The sequence below is a fragment of the Cannabis sativa genome, chromosome 6 (assembly GCF_029168945.1).
Source record: "Cannabis sativa cultivar Pink pepper isolate KNU-18-1 chromosome 6, ASM2916894v1, whole genome shotgun sequence".
Taxonomy (NCBI): Eukaryota; Viridiplantae; Streptophyta; class Magnoliopsida; order Rosales; family Cannabaceae; genus Cannabis; species Cannabis sativa.
The window spans coordinates 72,876,543-72,894,919 of NC_083606.1; the positions used below are offsets into that span (position 1 = coordinate 72,876,543).

Below are 18,377 nucleotides of genomic sequence, written 5' to 3' on the forward strand. Positions count from 1 at the left end.
CCATCCCATTGTCAATAGATAAGAAAGTTTTTGTTCAAACAAATACTACTTTTCTAAGATAATGACTAAGTCCGAAAACAAGTAGCAAATAAAGGAGATATTTAATTCTTGATTCCAAAAGTGTTCTATCATCTTATATAACATATGATGATCCCACCGCCTCGTTGTCTTGTCACAACCGAAGAGATCAATACCATTTAGTTTTCTTAGACATAATTCACGGTGCCTTGTCGTAGTGGGAGAGTTTCTAGGAACTCACCTTCTTATGACTTGGGAGACACTAGTGATTAAAATCCATTGTGAGTTTAAACAAGTAATGGATTGTCAAGATAAGAAACTAAGAAGAAAGCCAATAGAACTATGGTTTAATCCATTCACATGGAGTAACCTAAAGTTTTCTATTACAAGGACATAAAAGGAAATTTTAGTTAATAAGTCTATTCTATGGACTTAACAAACTTCCTGTTCCTAGCATTATAGGTTTGAGTTTATCTAAACCTATGGCTTATGGTATACCTAGTAATTACTTACTCTAATGCAAGCAACTTACTTTAGTAAAATGTCAAGCATTTTCTTTCTAATGGCAATCTATAGAAGCTTCACAACTTCTTAGGTATAGATTTTATTTATCTAAGGAAAAGTCTTAACTATTCCGAAAAGATAAAGCCATGAAAGAATTTCTTATATCAACAAGTGAGAGGTCTTAGATATGCTTTTGTATGCCTTAGACCGGACATCCGTCGTTGAGTGGGAGTAATGAGTAGGTATCGATTAATCCAGGAGAAGAACATTGGAAGACAATCAAGTAAATTTTAAGATTAAGAAGAGGAACTATATGTTAGTCTATAAGGGTGTGTTTAAAACTCTTAGACTACACCATATCAGATTTCGAAATTTGCCTATGTGCTAGTAAATCTTTCTGATAAGATGGTGGTTACTCTGGGGTGGAATAGTGATTTTGGAGAAGTGTAAAAACCTATCCGAATTCTCTAAGTCTACCGAGAGAGACCGAATGTTAAAGTCAGCAGGAAAGTTACTTATTCGGCCTAAGGAAAGTTCTATACATCTTTGGCACCATTCCAAATTGCCTTAAACTACTAGTGTTAATTTCCTGATTAACCAAAAGTAGTTGCCAAAGGTATAGAATCCAGTATCCCAAGAGAGTAGACATATAGAGAGGAATTTCACATTATCAATGATTTTGTGATTAAAGGAAGAGTAATGGTGGAGAAAAGGTTGTGGTTAATTCAACCTTTCAGATCCTATTACGAGGAGTTTACTACTACTACACTTGATTTGCATATCAAGGTGTTGAGATTATTTGAAACGCACTTTTTGTTTTATATTAGTGCAAGTGGGAGTTTGTTGGGTTTTATGCCCTAAATAAAACTCATTTCAATATAATCAGATTTGTTTATTAATATAGATCAGAAATAACATTTAATGGTGCATGGTTCACATGATTTATTTCATGATTATATGTACATAATGTATAAATTCATCTGAAACCCTTTTCACATACTTGATCCTGTTTATTGTGTCGTCAACACATTGGAAAGTAAACATGACTATGTGAATAAAGTTTCCTAGATTTATCAGACATAGGGTTTTACTGATATGATAATCTACAACAAGAGTTTACTTGTATTTGGAGAAATACTATGTTCTTTCCAACATTGGTTAAAGTAAAGCTCGTGTTGGATGCATGGAGTATGCATCGAAGGGACCGATATTGAACTTTGACTTAGATTTAATTAAACTTACCGTAAAATCTATTCAAGTCAATATCGCCTAGTTGATCCTAGATCAAATGATCTTAATCCGTATATGATTAGGCTCAATCTTGAAAGGCTATTCGTGTTCTTTGATTTGTTAGTTAAGCCTACTTTTAGGTCGTGGTGATACGTACATTTTGGGAACTCGGTAGTGAAATTGAGTGGGAGCGCTATCATAAACATGGAATCTATAGCTTCTATCCGGCGAATAGTAAGCAAAGGATGATCTCCTTCGAGCTTGACCAAACGAACATAAATGGTGGAGTACTCATTTCACATAAGCCGAAATATCATTTATACGGGGTCAAGTGTTGTAAGGAATAAATACATTGTAGGGTGTAACGGTAATTTAATCCCTTTACAAAGTGTAGATCATTCATATAGAGGATCATTGATCAAATTAGGATTATAACAATGGATAACTAATGATGTGTCTATATGGTGGAACATATAGAGCATTCTATATACTGAGAGTGCAATTCTAAGTTCTATGCGTGGATTCAACGAAGAATTAATAAGTTAGTGAATTTTAGTGTTAAATTCTTGATCTACTTATTGGAAGCTCGGTTATATAGACCCATGGTCCCCCCACTAGTTGAGATAATATTGCTTGTAAGACTCATGTAATTGGTTTTGATTAATCAATTATAATTCTCAAATTAGACTATGTCTATTTGTGAATTTTTCACTAAGTAAGGGCGAAATTGTAAAGAAAGAGTTTATAGGGGCATATTTGTTAATTATGATACTTTGTATGGTTCAATTAATAAATATGATAAATGACAATATTATTTAATAATTATTTATAGTTATTAAATAGTTAGAATTGGCATTTAAATGGTTGAATTAGGAAATTGGCATTTTTGAGAAAATCAGATACAAAAGGTGTTAAAATTGCAAAATTGCAAAAAGCAAGGCCCAATCCACTAAGTTTAGGGCCAGCCACTTTTGTAGGAAATTTAAACTGATTTTTTCATTATTTTAATGCCATATAATTCAAATCTAACCCTAGTAGGAATGCTATAAATAGATAGTGAAGGCTTCAGGAAAATTACACTTTTCTTCTGACTTTTTCTATTCAGAAAAACTGAGCCTTCTCTCTCCCTATCTTTAGCTGACCACTCACTCTCTTCTTCCTTAGAATTTCGAAATCCTTAGTGATTTGAGTAGTGCCCACACACATCAAGTGATACCTCAATCATAGTGAGGAAGATCGTGAAGAAAGATCATCAGCAAAGGAGCTTCAGCATCAAAGATTCAGAGAAAGAGATCCAGGTTCAGATATTGATAATGCTCGCTACGTAAAGGAATCAAGGGCTAGATATCTGAACGGAAGGAGTCATTATATTCCGCTGCACCCAATGTAAGGTTTCTTAAACTTTATATGTGTTTATTTCATCGTTTTAGAAAGTTCATATTTAGGATGTTAATAAACATACTTGTGAGTAGATCTAAGATCCTGGTAAAATAATTTCCAACAGAAACCCTATAAGCTATCTAAACCATATAGGTACTCTCGTCCTATATCGAAATTCAGTTCTATTCTACTATAGCATATTTGACACTCACTTCTCAGATCTCGCATCAAAATCATAGACAGTTAATTGGTGATCAGGCAATTAAAAGTAATTAAGCACAAATAAAATAGAATACATAGAAATTAGGGGGAAAATTAATCATATTAAAACCATAAACAATGTTAAACAATATCCATCTAACCCTAATTAAAGTGTTTAGCTATACATGTTCATTGAAGCACAAATACACATATTAACTAATAGAAAAGAGATGAAAAATAGAGAAGAGAAGAAAAGAAGAATGCTGAAGACCCTGAGCAGTATGTCTCCAGTATTGCAGCTGATCTCTCTACTCTGTATCTGAACTCTCACTTTTTTTCTCTCTGAAATTGCTTGCTGAAATCAACTCCCCTCTCCCCTTTATATAGGCATTGAAGGCCTAAAAAGATGGAAAAAACGCACATGTTTAAATTCCAATTCGAATTTAAATTTTCGAGATATTTTTTCTGCTGCGTCGACGGATAGTATTTTGGTCATAACTATCTCGATATTTCTTGGAATTGGACGATTCAAGATGTTCTGGAAAGATAAAAGAGAGATCTAGAACTTTCATGTTTTGACTTTTTCCAAAATCTGAACAGAACATCGTCGAATTCAGGCTTGAAGTTTCGGCTTGCACAATTTTCTCTATTTTAAATATCATGATATTTTTATCTTTTTCCCATCTTTTTCTCTGATATTTTTCTAATCTTCTTCTATTTTAAATCTGCAAAAATAAAAGATAACAAGCGTAAAAATGCTCCAAACATGATTAAAACTCAATTAAAAATATACTAAAATTAATCTAAAATTAATATTAAAAATAACCTAACTAATTCCCCCAAACTAAGCTTTTACTCGTCCTCGAGTAAAACACTAAACAAACATTAAACAAGTCAATCTCCAAAACATGAGTAATTTTCAAGTAGCTTCAATAACATGATTATGAAAAAAAATTCACTTATGCATATAATCCAGAATTTTAGTTCAATTACACCATTGACAAATTTCAATTTATTTTCATTTAGCTCGTGAAACCATAGAATGCAATTAACTAACAATTAAATCACTTTATGCATGCCAATTACAATCATCAATCCACTAACCCAAAATTCCATATGCTTGCAATACTTACTATTCTCCACTAATATAGATTAATGCACAACTAAGAATCAGAAGGTCTTTCTAGGCTTGTAATGTTAGGTTTAGGGTAAAGGTAGTTGAAATGGTCATTTAGGCTTTCCTATACCATAAGCTTCTCAAATCATGTCACCCACAATATTTTTCACACAATCCCAATACCCTTTTTTCTAATTACATGAGAGATATATTCTTCAACAAGGGTGCAACAGCTTTATATTTATTTATTTTTTTTATTTGACATTGGTTGTCAGATTTTTCTTTCTTTTCTTTTTTCAAGTTGTTTCCAATCAAATTTTTTTATATTCTCTCAATTTTCACACTTTTTTCCACTCACATACAACAACCTTCCATCCAAATTCCCTCAAACTAAAGATCTACTTATGGTATGATTAGAATTGAAATTTTGGGTATGTATGGGTTTATCTTTTTAGGCTCAATATGTGTAGACAAAAATAAGTTAAGGCTCAAAAAGGGTAACTAGGATATAATTATAGGGATGGCTTGACAAGCACAATCGATCCAAAAAAATTGCCTAAATCACTTTCCTAGTCATGCATAATTTATTATTTCGCCTCAAATAACAAGCAAGCAAGTTCTAGAATTTTCCAAACAACTTTCCACATTCCACAATCAGCATACATAAAATAATTCAATTACTAGCAAATTACCTAATATGATTCCATGTTCTTTCAAGTATAAAATTGAAATTAGTCAAGAATGTAATATCACCAAGCACACGGACTTTTCAAAAAAAAAATAAATAAAATTTTCAAATCATGCTATCTACCTACTTTTAAATTGACTCACATTAAGAAAATTGACTCAAAACAATAAAAACTAAAAACTAAAAATTAAAAATTAAAAGACATAAAACTCAAAATAAAATAAAATAAAAACTAAAAATAAAATAAAAATTAAGTCACCCCCCAAACTAAAGTGACACATTGTCCCCAATGTGACATTAAAGAAAAAGGAAAGGAGACTTACCTGGGTGCCACATCAATAAGCGGTCGACGCCCATAATAAGCGTCATGCAAGACAACTTGAAAATTGTTGTTGTACTTGCCTTCAAGCTTGGCAAGCGATGAGTTTGAATCAAAGTCAGTACCAACAACATAAGACTTTGGATGATGAGCTTGGGGAGAAGTCTTTCGTAGCTTGCAGAGGATATAATATGGTGTTGATGAAATACATGGATTCATTGGTGGTTTATTAGTCAATATCATTGATGAAGTCGAATCAATGATGTCATGTGCTTCCTCATCCTCCAATGTCACAGTATCTACTCTTTCATCTAACAAACATTCTTCTTGTTGCTCACTCTCCACGTGGCTATTTATACCCTCACTTGTAATTTCATATTCAATAAGTTCCTCTTCACAAGGATCTTGATCTTCAATTGTAGGCTCATTATCTTCCTTGTATTCAACTAATAGCCCTTCTTCATTGTAGCAATAACTCTCATAACTTTCATTATTGGAGTTATTACATTCTGAATCATGAGCTACTAAATTATCACATAAGGATCTCACCATGTCTGTTAAGCGATTAATCTCTCCTGGAAGTGATTGCATAAGTGCTAGTAGTTGCTCCTCTTTTTCAGATTGTTGGGATGAATTTGGGCAATAAGGTGGGTATTGGTGACTCCAACCCTGAAGTGATGGATCCCAATGCCAGTCGTAATCAAAATCTGCCATGTTATTCAACAGATTTATTACATCATAGCCTCTCATTAATAGAGGTGCTCCAGTTGCCTCTGCTCCATAATCAACCCAAATTTTCTTGTTTCATTATTAAGTCCATTATAAAAGAGCCACGTAAAACACCCACTTGAGAAAGTGGGATAACATCTCTCTCCATACTCTTTAAATCTCCTCCAAGCAGAATAGAATGGTTCATTGTGTTGTTGGGCAAAATCCTCAAGATATAGCATCTGAATTTATCTTGCAGGTCAAACTCATCAATAAAACATTAGTAAAATAAAATAAAACTAAATTAGTACTAAAAAGATAAAAATTTGAAAAAAAAAATTAATACTAAAACTAAAAAGAAAATCAAATTAGAACAAAATTTAATTTTTAATAATATTAACTAACACTCCCCGGCAACGGCGCCAAAAACTTGTTGCGATATTTTTGCACACGCAAGTGTACGTATCGTTTAAAGTAGTAGACTCACTAGGAGTGAGGTCGATCCCACAGGGAGTGTAGTTAAGTACGTTAAAATTAAACTTTTACTTCTATTTGGTTAAATAAAAAATAAAGAAAGAATTAAGAATAAGAAACTAGTAAGAAACAACTATACAAGAAAATTGAAAGTTAATAAAAACTAGGGCTTCGATTTCAATTGTTTCTATTGAATATGACCTAATATGATTATTTTCCTAATATTAATTTCTATGCAATAGCAGGTTTACTAAGGTAATTTATAGTCTTCTCAGATATATAAACCTCAATTACATGCAAACTTTCTACTCTCGTGATAAATTTAACATGCAACAGGTATTAAACACAGAAACCCTATAAGCTATCTAAACCATATAGGTACTCTCGTCCTATATCGAAATTCAGTTCTATTCTACTATAGCATATTTGACACTCACTTCTCAGATCTCGCATCAAAATCATAGACAGTTAATTGGTGATCAGGCAATTAAAAGTAATTAAGCACAAATAAAATAGAATACATAGAAATTAGGGGGAAAATTAATCATATTAAAACCATAAACAATGTTAAACAATATCCATCTAACCCTAATTAAAGTGTTTAGCTATACATGTTCATTGAAGCACAAATACACATATTAACTAATAGAAAAGAGATGAAAAATAGAGAAGAGAAGAAAAGAAGAATGCTGAAGACCCTGAGCAGTATGTCTCCAGTATTGCAGCTGATCTCTCTACTCTGTATCTGAACTCTCACTTTTTTTCTCTCTGAAATTGCTTGCTGAAATCAACTCCCCTCTCCCCTTTATATAGGCATTGAAGGCCTAAAAAGATGGAAAAAACGCACATGTTTAAATTCCAATTCGAATTTAAATTTTCGAGATATTTTTTCTGCTGCGTCGACGGATAGTATTTTGGTCATAACTATCTCGATATTTCTTGGAATTGGACGATTCAAGATGTTCTGGAAAGATAAAAGAGAGATCTAGAACTTTCATGTTTTGACTTTTTCCAAAATCTGAACAGAACATCGTCGAATTCAGGCTTGAAGTTTCGGCTTGCACAATTTTCTCTATTTTAAATATCATGATATTTTTATCTTTTTCCCATCTTTTTCTCTGATATTTTTCTAATCTTCTTCTATTTTAAATCTGCAAAAATAAAAGATAACAAGCGTAAAAATGCTCCAAACATGATTAAAACTCAATTAAAAATATACTAAAATTAATCTAAAATTAATATTAAAAATAACCTAACTAGATGGATGGCTAGATTGATCACATGGGTAAGTTTAGAACTTTATTTCTTAGCGGGGAATATTTTAGAGAAAATAATTTATCGGGATTGAGCGGGGTTATGGGATTTGACCATTTTACCCCTAATCTTGGAAAATACTTAAGTTTGATTTAAAGGGTAATTTAGTCTTTTTCTAGGAGTGGATTAGTGGCTGCCCTATCTTTTGACACCTAGCATTTTAATGAAATTCAGCAAAGGATTAGACAAAACCTTTTCATTTGAGAAAATTAAGGAAGTGAGAGAAAAAGCCAAAATTGAGGAAATTCATTCCATTTCCTCTCTTTCTTTGTTCAGCCAGCCTAGACCAGAAGGAAATTCAGTTTTTCTTCTTTGTTTTGCTGCAATCAACTAGGGAATCAAGCACTCTTGAAGCTAAGGTAAAATCCTAGAACCCTAGAACATGTTTATTTAAAGTTTTCTTCTTAGTTTGAGCTTGTGTTTTTGAGTAATAGTGGTTGTTTTCATTTGAAATGCTTAGGAATCAAATTCTAGGTTTGGTTTGGGTTAATTAAGGGTTATAGCAGTTGGTTTGGTTGGTTGATTTAGGTGTTGTGTTAATTTGAGCATAAAAACCTTAACTTAGGTCTTTAATGGCATATCTTGACTTAGTGGTTATTTCTGGGATTTGTTGGTTGGAAAACGTTGTAAATACATTATGCAGGTGTTCTGGAGAGTTTGGTGAAGTTTGGTGGAATTTTGAATTAAGGGGGTTGATTTTTGGGTTCCCAACACAGAACCGGTCAACCGGTTCTGGGGGACCTGTACCAACCGGTCGACCGGTTGGTGTCCCAGTTTTGGACTTCCGGTTGGGACCGGTCTGCCGGTTGGGGGGATTTTTGGAACCCTAGTTTTTCCCAATTTTGAGATATTTAGGGTATTGCCATGTGGTTTATTGATGGGGAAACTTTTAGTTTCAAGTTTAAGTCCCCGAGTAGTGATTTAGCGAGTCACTCATCTGTGTTACAATTATTGTGATTAGGGCATCCATCTAGCACGAGAATTTTCGTTCAGGTCAGCCAACACACTTGAATTCGGAAAACAGGTAAGAACTGTATATAACGTATTATATGAGATATATGCATGATGTATGTATGATTGTACATGTTTTGGGTGATATCATAGCGGCACAACAATTGTGTCGGTTCGACAGTACATGCATCGTACTGGTTAAGAGTGATATTCACCCCAGAGAGTATTAATTGGTGCTATCATAGCGGCACAACAATTGTGTCGGTTCAGCAGTACGGGCACAGTACTGGTTAAGAGTGATATCATGACCAATTGTAATCTTGGGTGCTATTGATGCTATCACGGCGGCACAAACATAGTGTCGGTCCCGCAGTGCGATCATAGTGCTGGTAGTGGGTGATATCATGGTCAATAGCACCAACCATTAATAACGTTCTTAATCAGTTGTTAAGCCTTGTAAATAGGTGTATGGGCGCCTGGTTACAAGTCGAAAGTTGTATGATATGTTATATGCTTTTCTTACTGAGTCTGTTGACTCACAGTTCTACTTTCATGTGTAGGTAAAGGAAAGGCGATAACTGAACTGAAGTGAACTTGAGCTCGGATGGGATTGTACATATCAAAGCAGCGCGACCTGGAGTGTTCGGTCTCGGGATATCTGGAAATTGTATATTGTTAGTCGCTGTGCGGCCTGAAAAATGTATATTTTGAAACAATAATTTTAAAAGTTTGAAAATGGGATCCCGGCACTTGTAAATATTTTAATATATTATAAAGTTTATTAATTAATATAAAAGTTTTAATTTGACACATTTTTCAAGAAAACTCTTCGATTAGCGAAGATTGCACTGTAAATGAAAAAGCATTGTAGCGTGCCTTAGCATTAGGGCGTTACAGTTGTTGGGTGGTTGGCCAAAGGTTGCATCAGACGAAGGTTTCAATCAGACGAACGTTGCTGGATGGTTGGCCGAAGGTTCCATCACACAAAAGTTCAATCAAACGAAAGTTACTGGATAGTTGGCCGAAAGTTGCATCAGACGAAGGTTTCAATCAGACGAAATAACTGTTAGCAAAATGTTTATGTAACTATAATGCAACTGTTATGAAACATTAAAAATCAGAACAATGTTTCCACATACAGAACTCAATCTACATGTCTCTTCATGATTTAATATGAATAAATTCACAATTAGAAATTTAAAAAACAACAAAAATACACCAAGATAAACATTTTAATATAGTACTGATGTAATTTTTTTTGGATTATACTTGAGTTGGATTGTTTGGGAACTCTAGTTCAACTTTTTGAGATCTGCATTTTATGGATCTGAAAATTGAAGTCATTAGTTTTATGCAAATTAAATTGAATTTCTGGTTGAATTTTAATTTTGTAGTAGTTTTTCTACACTTTTTTTTTTCATGAATTCGAAACAGTCCATGTTTTGATTGATTCTAGTCGTCTTCTCAGGTGAAGTTGTCAAAATTAATGGTGGTTCTCTTTCTGGTTGAATTTTCGTTTCGATTGCATTGAGTTGCTGTGTGGTTGCCTGATGGTTGCCCAAGAAAGATGAATCATGTGTTGAAGGTGTGTGTAAGTGGTATTTGTGTAATTTTTTTATTTGAGTTGTATATTTATTTATTTGGTCAACTGAAAGTATTTTTATAATATTATTATTATTATTATTTTGGTTAAAATTGAAAAAAACCTTTTTTTATTGTGTTAATCTTTCTTAAAATATTGAGTAAAAACTTATAATACAGAGATGGTAACGAGTAGAGAATGAGTTAAGCACGCTTATTCTACGATCCTATACCTTAAGAAAAATGTTCTACTCATAACAAAATTATTTTTTTTGAGTGTTGAGTACAAGTATTATACCCTAACAAGTAGTATATGATGGTAATCATACTATGATAAAATTAAGAAAGATTGAGAATACTTAATATATAATTGTCTTTTTTAATAAAATTATAAAGTATTATAAATAATTGATAACATGTTATTTTTTTTAACAAAAAAGTTGTAGAGCCCATAAAAATATCTCATATGTTCCACTGCATTTTATATATATTTATTATATGATTCAGTTTAGCTTTTATTGGTAAAAATCAGCAATATTGTAAATATTTTTCTTATATAAATTTGAGCTTGTAGTTTGTAGAATTCAGTTGAGTACATATCTCCATTTTATTACCTTTCTCGTTCATTTTTAAAGCAATAATACAAAGCCCAAATCCATTGTAAAATAATGGGCTTTCTATAGTAAAGCCCACTTTAGTTAATACAATTATGGGCTACAAAAGCGCAACACGTAAAAGGTCCACTAGGCCCCATTTGCTCACTTGGGGAATAAATTGACAATTACTATTTTTTCATTACACATTAATCAAATATAATTCTAAAATAATTTTAATTGATAAATACCCTCTTTTATAATTAAAATACTGAATATAACCTCTCATAGAGATATGACCTATAAAACTGAGTATAAATTAAAAAGTAATAAAATAAAGGTAAAAAATTAAAATAGAAAAAATAAGTATAGAGTGTAATTTCCGTGTGATCAGTTTCCTTTTAGCTAGCAACACAATCTAAACATAATAACAATTCTAAATGAGAATAAGTTTAGGAATACCTCTTTTTTGTATCCATTAATCAAAAATACCGTCATATTATATTTCATTAAAATGTATCCATTTTTATGAGTCGGTTGTCCAATATACTCTCACCCTCTACTTTAGTCTAGCACATAATTTACCTTAACCTAAAGGGTATAGTGAGGGCATCATCTATAAAAGTGAGTATATCTTAAATAATATAGAAATAAAGGTAAGAATTAAATAAGTGAAGTAAAGTTGGTATACATGGTAATTTCCTCTTCAAAATGAGCCTCCAAACTCATTCTTAGTCAAGGCCCAACATAAATTCTAAGCACCTTATTCCATGATAAATTTACACAAAGTACTATTTTTAATAAATCTTTTACACTTTTATGTTCAAATATTTTTATAATGTTCTATAAAAGTAATAAAAATAACAAAAAACCCTCATAAAAATAACAACAAAATAACATTTAAACAACATCAAACATAAACATAATATATAAATAACAAAAAACTAACAACAAAAACAAGAATACAACATAAAAAATAATATAAAAACGTCAAAAAATTATATTTTCTGTAAATAATATCGTAAAAATATTTATCAATTATTTTTGTAATTTTTTTTATTATTTGTATGTACTTTTTAAATAATCTCTAATTTCATCAATCAAGTAATATCGGGCCCAAGAAAGCAACTAATAGCCTATTTGTCTTCTCATCGGAGATGGCCCAAACTAGGGGTAAGTTGAAAAATATATACCACTTTTATTAATCAATTAATCAAATTTACCTCTAATTTTATATTTAATTGAAACATACATTTTTTTATATGTATTGTACCCAAATTACCCTGACATAAGAGAGTCACATAGAGAGTATCTTGAAGTGACAAGGGTAAAATTAGTATAATGTTTAAAAAAAGAGGTAAAAATGATAGACTTTAAAAAAGAAGGTAAAAATAAAAGAGGACAATATAAAAAGGGTATAGAGTGTAATTTCCTCCCAAACTATTACATGAGCAGGCCCAAGTGGTCTCACTCCACGAGCTCAACTATACGTGTCCATTTTCTCTACCATGTATTAAACGAAATTAAGGGGTAAATTGAAAAATACCTCTTTTATTTATCAATTAACTAAATCTACCTCTAATTTATATTTAATTGAAATATATCTTTTTATATAAACTGTACCCAAAATATCCTAACATAAGCGAATCACATGAAAAGTATATTGAAGTGTCAGGGGCGAAATTGATAAAGTGTTTAGAAGATATGTAAAAATGATAGACTTTAAAAAAGAGGGTAAAAATTAAAATAAAAAAAAAAAGACTATAAAAAAGGTATCAAGTCTAATTTCCGAAATTAATCAGTTTCTAGCCCAATATTGTCAAGAGACTTTTAAGTTTTAAGCTCAATCCGCATTATTTTGCTCATAGTACATCCGATATGTACTAAGTGCAGATTTCATACTTTGGATCCAATCTAATCCACACAATAGCTCTCATGCAAAAGTACGAATTGGATCGATTATTTTAGATTGATTACTTTTCAATATTAAATTATTTAATATTTATAAAAAATATATATTTTTTTCACATAACTATATTGTTATTTTATGTCTCTAACAACAAATTAAAATAAATAAAATAATAAATTCAAAGGAAGAAAAAAATTGTATGTATAAAAAATATTTAATTTTATTTTAAATTATATGTAGAAAAAAAATTATATATAAGAATAAAATATATATTTAATTTATTAAGTTTTGAAATATATGTGTATTGTATGTATTAGATTTTTAAATTACTATTTTTTTTACATTAAAATTTTAATTGTATACATAATTTTTAAAATTTTTTTTCATAAATATGTGTGGATTGGATTGGATCGGTTACTTCACTCACTTGGTCATTCTAAAATACAAGGGCTTCAATTTTATTTTCTTTTGCTCTATGAGAAAATCAGATATGATGCTTAATTATGCTCTCTACAATAGAGAGTAGAGACTTTACAATTATAGTAATTTTCATATTTTCTTATTTACTTCATTTGATACTTGATATTCCTTCTTTTTAGATATGTTGGTGGGACAACACACAATTCAGAGATATTTTTTATATATATAAAAATTTTATTGTCTAGCTTTTTTGGGGCATCTATTTTTTATGTAAGTCGCAACATTAAGTTTAGCATGCCTTTAGAATAGACAATAAATTTTTTTTGGATGAAAGGAATCTCCTCATTTTTGCCTTTCAGTATTTTTTCTCTACCTATAACAGCAATAAAATAATGTAACAGTACTGTTAATATAAAGGTGTTATTCGTGTTCTTGGAGGAAAGACACGTGGAGTAACCGGAAGGTAATCACCATATCTAAAACACAAGAAATCTTGCTCATATTGAACATGAAATTCGGAAAAGGAATGCAAATAAAAATAAACAGGGTCGTTCCTAGGCATAGGCGGGCTAGGCCCATCCATAGGGCTCACACCTTTCAGGGGCCCAAAATAAAAAATAAAAGAAAAATTATTAGGTTTTTATTTGATTAAGTGTATTGTAAACAATAAATATTCATAATTTAGTTGGTTAAGGTGTATGACATGCATGTTATATAATCCCGTGGGTTCGAATCCCATAACACTCTTTTCAAAATATATATATATTTTGAAGGGTCCCAAAATCAAATTTGCCTTAGGTCCATAAATTTTCAGGGTCGGCCCTGTCAACAAGGCAAAATCTCTCCATGCCTAAAATGTAATTATTGATCTTCTACTGTATTTTGCTTCGAACAAACTTGATATATAGGACATGTCTATGGTAAGTATCTTACTTTTGTCCCTATGGTAGGCACATTTTTAGAACTATAGATATTTAATCTAAGGGTCATAAATTGATGAGTGCATATAAATAAGTAATACTTACAATGCATTAGATTATTCCTAAAATTATTTTTTTAATAATATTTTTAAATTAAATAATAATTTTTTTAACCTCCTCCAATTAATTAATCTCTTTTTAATTGTTCTCTCTCTTTCATTAGAAACCTCCTCCAATTGTTCATTGGTTCATCATCTGGGTTATTTCAAAGAATTGACATTGTATTGATTATATTGACATGGAAGGAAACTCAGGAAGAGAAGAACATTGTCCTCAGTTACTAGATTTGATTCCTCAAAACAGAGAGTGGTTCATGAACAAAGAAAAAGAGAAGAGAAGCCATGGCACATCAAATGAGAAAAAGTTAAAGCTTAGGCTTGGTCCACCAGGTCAAGATTGACCACTAAAAGATAACAAAGAAAGAGATGAGTCTCTCCTTTCTCTTGGATATTTCTTTCAAAACACTAATACCATCATCATCAACAACAACAACAACAACAACAATAGTGGAAACCATATATAACCAAAACCACAAGTTTACTTCCTTAGAGAACGGAGGAGTTGGGAATGTTCTATCCACTTCCCCCATGTCCTCTTCAGGTTACCAAGGAAAAGCTCCAACGTCATTTCTTCCAAGCTTGCCTGTTATAGCAAAGGAAGCCTCAGAGTCTTGTTGCCCTAAAACATTAGTAGAGTGGCAGTAGGTAGAGAAAAAAGCATTTTCACCAGCTACTATTCCTACAAATACAGCTGTTACCAACTTCTCTTAGGAAGAATAAGAATGGACAAAATGGGGCTCATGGAAAATTATAAATAACATTAAAAATTAGTTTTTAAAAAGATAAAAAAAATAAATAAATTTTTATTGGTTATCAGATAAAAATTTTTAATTGGGTGTTAATTTTTTTTAATTAGGTGCATGTCACATTTTTTTTTTTTTAAAAAAAAAGGAAATTTTGATAACCTACAAACATATACATTTTATACAATTTTGACTTTTAAACGTCATATAAATCAACGGCTAAAATATGCATGCATAGTATACTTGATTTATATATAGGGCTGGTCCTGGGCAATAGGCATGGGCGGGCTTAGTACTGTAAATATGGGCCGGGCTTTTTGACACGACACGAAACCGGCACGAGTCTGAGAGGCACGAGCACAATCTGACACGAAAAAATATGGGCTTGAGCACGACACGACAAGATGCTACAAATTAGCACGACACGGCACAAAAAAAATGGGCTTAAGCACCACACGGCACGACAAGCCCGAAAGCACGACAAGCAAGCACGAATATAAAAGCTCAAAAAATACCACACACAAATAAATATAATTTTTTCATTTTTTACTTCTTATTTATATATTTTGATATTTATATACATATTATTATTTTAAAAAATAATTTTCTTTAAAGTTTATTTATATGAAACACTATTTATATGTATACTTTTTTAAAAAAATGGTAATATTATAAATATACTGTACATATATGTTATAAATTATATTATAATACAAATATATTAATGATATATCAAATAAAATAAAGACGGAAGCCCATATTTTTTTTTTTAAAAAGCCCATTTTGTTTTTCTAATGCTCTTATTTATTCCAAAACCTAATATAATTATAAATATATATTTTAACTTATTCAAACCCTAAACCTAATTTTTTTCACTATAACTCTAGCCGCACTAAGTCTCAGCCAAATCTCTCTATTGATCTCATCTCATGTCTTCTACAACTCAGTCTCACTCTAATCTCTTAGTCTCAGTCTCAGCCCCCCAATCATAAGTTAATTCAATCTCCTCCCTCTATTTTGCTCTTCTCACTCTCTTCTTAACTTGCTCTATGCTCCTCTCTCATTTTTTTTTATCTCAGGTGAGGCATTACTGTTTCGGGCTCCTTCATTGTAGGTGGTGAACATGGCCCGTTGAAAAAAATCTATTGGTCAGTCTAACAAAGCCCGTTTAAAGCACGATTTGGGCCCGGGCCCAGTACTATTTTTTCGTGCCCATGGGCCGGGTTGGGCTTGACCTATGGAAATATGGGCCAGCACGGCACGACACGACCCATAATTCTATACGGGCCAGCACGGCACGACCTATATTTTTCGGGCTTTTTGAAAACGCGCTGGGCTGGGCCGTGCCAGCACGAATTTACAGCTCTAGGCGGGCTAGGCCCGTGCCTAGGGACCACACCTTTCGGTGGCTCAAAATAAAAAAAAAAAATTATTAGGCTTTTATTTAAGTAAGATTAAGTATATTGTAAACAATAAATATTCATAGCTTAGCTGGTTAAGGTATATGGTATATTATACAATGACATGGGTTTGAATCCCATAACATTCCTTTTCAAAAAAAAATTATATATTTTAAAGGGCCCCAAAATCAAATTTTTCTTAGGCCCATAAATTTTAAGGGCCGGCCCTGCTCCCCTTATGTATTACAATGTATATAACTAAAAAAATAAATTAACTAATTAAATTATTAATAAATTAATAATTTGAACAAAATTACATAAAAAATGCTAAGACTATTAAGAAAATTTAAAAGAACAGTTGAAAAATACTTTATATTATAGCAAAATTTTAATTACATGTTCTGTACCAAAATGATTTTCTTCGATCTTGAGTTATCGAGATCACCATCTTGGTTATCTAGATCACCAATTGGGATGAAAATTCCTTAGGAGTAAATTCAAAATTATGATAATCATTTTCTTCATATATTGCTACATCATAAATAGGATCATTAGAAAAATGATCCGAGTGATAACCGTCACTCGTGGACTCATCCACCGCCTCTAGATTTGGACCAGGCTTCTCAGAATGTTGTTTCCTCTTACTTTTTTTTTTACCCTTAAAGAGACTTATTGGCATTTTATTTATTGCTCCCCTTAGTTCTTTTAGTTCCTTTTTTCTTTTCTTTTTTTTCTGTTGGTTTTTATACATAGTTAAAATTAAAATGAGGATCATGTGGTGATGAAAATCTCATACTTTGTGTTCTACGTACATGATCAAATAAATAAGTTTTTCCCATATCTACTTGATATATATAGTCCCCTTATGTATTACAATGTATAAAACTAAAAAGAATAAATTAATCAATTAAATTATCAATAAATTACTAATTTGAACAAAATTACATAAAATAAAATAGTTAAGACTATTAAGAAAATTTAAAAGAACAGCTGAAAAATACTTTATATTATAACAAAATTTTAATTACACGTTCAATACTAAAATAATTATTTTCGATTTTGGTTATGTAGATCAACATCTTGGTTGTCTAGATCACTAACTGGGAATGAAAATTCCTTAAAAGTAAATTCAAAATTATGATAATCATTTTTTTCATATATTGCTATATCATAAATAGGATCGTTAGAAAAATGATCCGAGTGATAACTGTCACTCGTGAACTCATCCACCGCCTCTGAATTTGGACCAGGCTTCTAATGTTGTTTCCTCTTACTTTTTTTTACCCTTAAAGAGATTTCTTAGCATTATACCTCTTATGTTAATATAAATCATGTACTACACTTAAGTGGAGAGCAAGGGTATATTAGGCAACACATTCATAAAAGTGGGTAGATTTGAATGAAATACAATATGAGAGTATTTTGGGTAAATACCATTTTGGACCCTCTGTTTTACAAAAGTTACCGATTGGACCCTGTATTTTGTTAAATGACAAAATGGACCCTGTATTTTCTAAAATAGTACAAATAGGACCCTGAATTGATTTTTTGTCAAAATAAAGTTTAATTATAATCCGATCTAAAAGTGCTATGACAAAACTATTTACATTTTTTGTATCTGTTCGTATTAAGCATTGTCTTCAAGTTGGTTGTATTAAAAAAAAAGTTGTCAAAAATTAAGCTCAGGGTTCTATTTTTACTATTTTAGAAAATACAGGGTCTATTTTGTCATTTAACAAAACACAGGGTCCAATCTGTAACTTTTGCAAAACACAGAGTCCAAAATGG

At 31.4% G+C, this 18,377-nt stretch overlaps 1 long non-coding RNA gene across 1 annotated transcript; it reads left to right on the forward strand.

Annotated features, from left to right (window-relative positions):
- Positions 1-8,326: 8,326 nt before the first annotated feature.
- Positions 8,327-9,716, forward strand: LOC115725292 (uncharacterized). Its single transcript, XR_004013365.2, has 2 exons — positions 8,327-8,977; positions 9,465-9,716. It is a non-coding gene; the product is annotated as an uncharacterized LOC115725292 (long non-coding RNA).
- The last annotated feature ends 8,661 nt before the right edge of the window (positions 9,717-18,377 follow it).